Source organism: Pleurodeles waltl, unplaced genomic scaffold (genome assembly GCF_031143425.1).
Source record: "Pleurodeles waltl isolate 20211129_DDA unplaced genomic scaffold, aPleWal1.hap1.20221129 scaffold_70, whole genome shotgun sequence".
Lineage (NCBI taxonomy): Eukaryota > Metazoa > Chordata > Amphibia > Caudata > Salamandridae > Pleurodeles > Pleurodeles waltl.
In genome coordinates, this window is record NW_027150391.1 from 2070008 (window position 1) to 2074673 (window position 4666).

General features: G+C 45.6%; 1 non-coding gene across 1 annotated transcript; it reads left to right on the plus strand.

Moving 5' to 3' along the window:
* The first annotated feature begins 2184 nt into the window (after positions 1-2184).
* TRNAF-GAA (transfer RNA phenylalanine (anticodon GAA)) lies at positions 2185-2257 on the plus strand. The gene has a single exon. It is a non-coding gene; the product is annotated as a tRNA-Phe (tRNA).
* Positions 2258-4666: the final 2409 nt, after the last annotated feature.

Below are 4666 nucleotides of genomic sequence, written 5' to 3' on the forward strand. Positions count from 1 at the left end.
GAGTCTCTGACGTCACCTGGTGGCACTGGCCACTCAGAGCAGTCCAGTGTGCCAGCAGCACCTCTGTTTCCAGGATGGCAGAGGTCTGGAGCACACTGGAGGAGCTCTGGACACCTCCCAGGGGAGGTGCAGGTCAGGGGAGTGGTCACTCCCCTTTCCTTTGTCCAGTTTCACGCCAGAGCAGGGCTAAGGGGTCCCCTGAACCGGTGTAGACTGGCTTATGCAGAATTGGGCACATCTGTGCCCAAGAAAGCATTTCCAGAGGCTGGGGGAGGCTACTCCTCCCCTGCCTTCACACCATTTTCAAAAGGGAGAGGGTGTAACACCCTCTCTCAGAGGAAGTCCTTTGTTCTGCCATCCTGGGACAAGCCTGGCTTGACCCCAGGAGGGCAGAAACCTGTCTGAGGGGTTGGCAGCAGCAGCAGCTGCAGTGAAACCCCAGGAAAGGCAGTTTGGCAGTACCAGGGTCTGTGCTACAGACCACTGGGATCATGGGATTGTGCCAACTATGCCAGGATGGCATAGAGGGGGCAATTCCATGATCATAGACATGTTACATGGCCATATTCGGAGTTACCATTGTGAAGCTACATATAGGTAGTGACCTATATGTAGTGCACGCGTGTAATGGTGTCCCCGCACTCACAAAGTCCGGGGAATTGGCCCTGAATAATGTGGGGGCACCTTTGCTAGTGCCAGGGTGCCCTCACACTAAGTAACTTTGCACCTAACCTTTACCAGGTAAAGGTTAGACATATAGGTGACTTATAAGTTACTTAAGTGCAGTGTAAAATGGCTGTGAAATAACGTGGACGTTATTTCACTCAGGCTGCAGTGGCAGGCCTGTGTAAGAATTGTCAGAGCTCCCTATTGGTGGCAAAAGACATGCTGCAGCCCATAGGGATCTCCTGGAACTCCAATACCCTGGGTACCTCAGTACCATATACTAGGGAATTATAAGGGTGTTCCAGTAAGCCAATGTAAATTGGTAAAATTGGTCACTAGCCTGTTAGAAATGAGAGAGCATAACCACTGAGGTTCTGATTAGCAGAGCCTCAGTTAGACAGTTAGTCTCTACACAGGTAACACATTCACGCACACTTATGAGCACTGGGGCCCTGGAGAACAGGGTCCCAGTGACACATACAACTAAAACTATATACAGTGAAAAATGGGGGTAACATGCCAGGCAAGATGGTACTTTCCTACAGTCAGCACACTGGAAAATAAAAAAATGCATTTAATATGAGAGCCAGGCAGCTAAACTCCGGCTCATGCTAACTTAAGGCTTATGAGGTTTTCAATACAGATTTAAAAACGCAAATGTTAATATAAGCTCATTTAATCGTAACATCACCATTTTGGTCATCATTATTAGTTTGCGTAAACATTGGTGGCCACTCTTCGTGGTCACAATTCAAGTGCACGTTTAAGCAAATTGCTATTACTACAGTTTCTATGCGGCATCATCTCATCTAAATTCATAAACATTTCATGTTAATGTAGATTATATAAGCTAAGCTCTCTCAAGGGGCTCTGACCCGGGACACAAGTTCTTTATTGGGTGCACGAGAGTTTTATCACCTGGCTTCGTTTCCGGGGAGCGCTTGTGTTTGCACATTACCAGCTCCGGGGGGGGGGGGGGGGGGGGCTTCTGCAATTCAATCTGAGAGGCCACCGCCCCCCACCATTCACTGTCAAACCTTTCATTGCCCCCACCCCTCTACATTCCACCCAGAGCAGGGCTGTGCATGCATTCTAACTGCACCAAGTACAGCCAGAGCCGGGCAATGGAGGTTTAAACCAGGAGCACAGTTCGTGCAAAAAATACATATTGAGTGTTGGAATTACAGATAGATGGGGAGAGAATATAAAAGTGCAAAACCACAAACAATAGTTTTTTTGATTGATTACTGCAGGCAGCAGTCTAAGAGGGTGCAAGACTGATGTTAAAGGGACCCTGAGAGCCCTCAGCTGAACTACAGTGACGTCACGGAGAGATAGAGAAGATGACGTCATGGACCTGCCACTAGCCCACTTCTGGTTATATATTTGTGTGCATTCCTGCGAGAATTTCATGCGTTTCATTCTCTTTCAGTTATTACCTCCTGCTGTGTGCATGCACTGCCACACTGCACATACGTGGTTTACCAATATCAACTGGCCACAATATGTGATTGACTCGCCGAAATAGCTCAGTTGGGAGAGCGTTAGACTGAAGATCTAAAGGTCCCTGGTTCGATCCCGGGTTTCGGCAGATGGTGGGTTCACTTTTTATTCTTTCATTCTCTTTCTTTTATTGTTTCCTTCTTTCGTATTCTTTCTTTCTCCGTTCAGCCTCCTTCTCTCCAGTTTATCCCTTAAATGAAAAGGTCACACGCAAGATGGATCTTTACACAGCTCTAAGGTTTAATGCACCTGATGCCCAGATCCATGATTTCTGACGTAGGTTCTCTAATGACAGAGTTGAATATGGCACAGTAGCTTAGCTGGTTAATGCGCCTGCTGCAAAGCAAAACATGAACTCGAAGGTCACAGTTTTATAGTTTAGGGGCGTTACCTTAGTGAGTTAATGCTTTTATTAGAGCTTTCCGTGTGTGACCTACAGGTCGCAAGTTACTATCAGCTCAGTGCGGTATGCACCTGCTTCAAACAGCTCCATGTAAACTCCAGGACATAAGGTTGGTTAACATTGTTTCCTTGGGGTATGATGATTACTTATTGAATATTGTGTGCTACATACGTGACTAATGTTACTATAATACTTTCATATAACATTCCTTCTTAAATGTGGCAAGTAACATGGTTTCCTTGCTCGGCGTCCATTGATATGCCAGGACTGTCCGCCTCCTGTTCATTCCAGGTACTGATAATAACGGGGGCACTTTGGGGCTTTTCATCCGTGGTCTGCGTGTCTGTCAGTCCCAGAACATCTCCAAATCAATGCATTTATTTTCAATCCAGGTACATTTCAATCACGCAGTACCAGTTGGAGCTTTGGTCTTTGTATCACTCGGGTTCACGCACATATTACATACTCTGTGCTATTACGTCATAAATAAGCAATAAATATATTTCCATGATGTAAGGTCACTTGCTAGCAGTGCCGAAAAGGGCAACACTTGACTCCAGGATCCCATAAACCGGGGGCCGAGGGGTGGAACCGGAAAGAGAGCGGAGTCACCGGGCGGAGCATTGCACAGCGGTGTCTGACGGTCAACTTATACATTCATTTTATAAAATCTCTGCCACAAAGACATTTACAACAAGACAATGTGATAGTAAATCTGTTCCTGCTTACTTAGTTGGAGACACGGAGGCTGCATTTTAAAATCTCCTATGACATTAAGGCACTTGCTGCAGGGATCTTTGCTGCCCAGCAACGTTCATAGGATCATAATGAGGGCAGGATCAGTCTGGTGGTTAACAAACTATCTGGAGACATCTACGTTTTGCCTGGTCACAGATTTGACTCATAAAGTAGCAGAGAAGGTTAATGTGCCTGCTGCAAAGTACATTGTGTCACATCAGACCACAAATTTGCATTTTAGGTGGAGTGGTAACTGCTTTTGACACAGAGATCCTTTTCTTGCTTCTAGTTCATAAGTTCCAATGTTTCTGTTATAGCACAGTGAGCTATGAAACAGCACCAAGGAGCTCCTTGCAAAAAGCAACCAGAGGTTTAGATTTTTCTTTCTCGTTCTGCTGTTATTCTAAGCCAGTGGTTCCCAACCTTTTGACTTCTGTCGACCCCCACTTTATCATTACTGGAGCCTGGGGACCCCACTGAATCTTTTTTGGAATCCGGGGACACCCCACTGAGTCATTACTGAAAAGTGGGGACCTAATCTGTTAATATTATGTAATTTTCTATATGGTTTCGCAGACCCCCAGGGGTCACTAGACCACAGGTTGGGAACCACTGTTCGAAGATTTCTAAAAATTTGAACCCAGGCCCCCAGGTTGCAAACGCAGTAGCTCGAGACATTCGGCCATATCTCTCCCCCATTTTTCCTTTCCACCTGTATGGTTTATTGGCCTAATCTCCTTCTCCTTCCCACTTGTATGATGTCTTTGCCTAATGTGTGTGTGATGTAAAACACTCTGAGACCCTACACTGGGATGAGTAGTGTACAAAAGAAATGAAAAAGAAAAATTAATTAGTGCTATTTTAATCGCTATTAGTGTAATTTCTCCTCCACACTGATACATTTGGCGTTCTAACAGTGCATTAATCTGTCACACACACAGGGGTTTAACCAAGTCAAAAAGCTGCCTCCAAATCAAAATTTCCATTAAGTACTTGTGAAGTGATAACAAGCTGTGTACCTTTTTACCCTGAATCTAGGCGATAGGCCCCAGGTAGCTCCCAGCCAGGGTGACACTGCAACAAAAGCAGGGCTGATAGCCCTTTAAATGAAGCCTTTGTTTTGGGCCCAGCTGAAAGTGAAAATACGAAAGGCCTCTCAGCCTACAGTTTGCTGCTCTCAATGAAAAGCAAGCATGTGTTCTGCATGTGTTCTGATGTTGGCAAATTATGCTGAAGAAACTCATTATACTTCTTTGGGGCCAGTCCAGATCCCCAATATGGCTCAACAATAGCTGCCAGATCCAGGATCTTGCGGATCTCTTTCATTTCCTGTACTGGGTTGATCGTACATAAAGC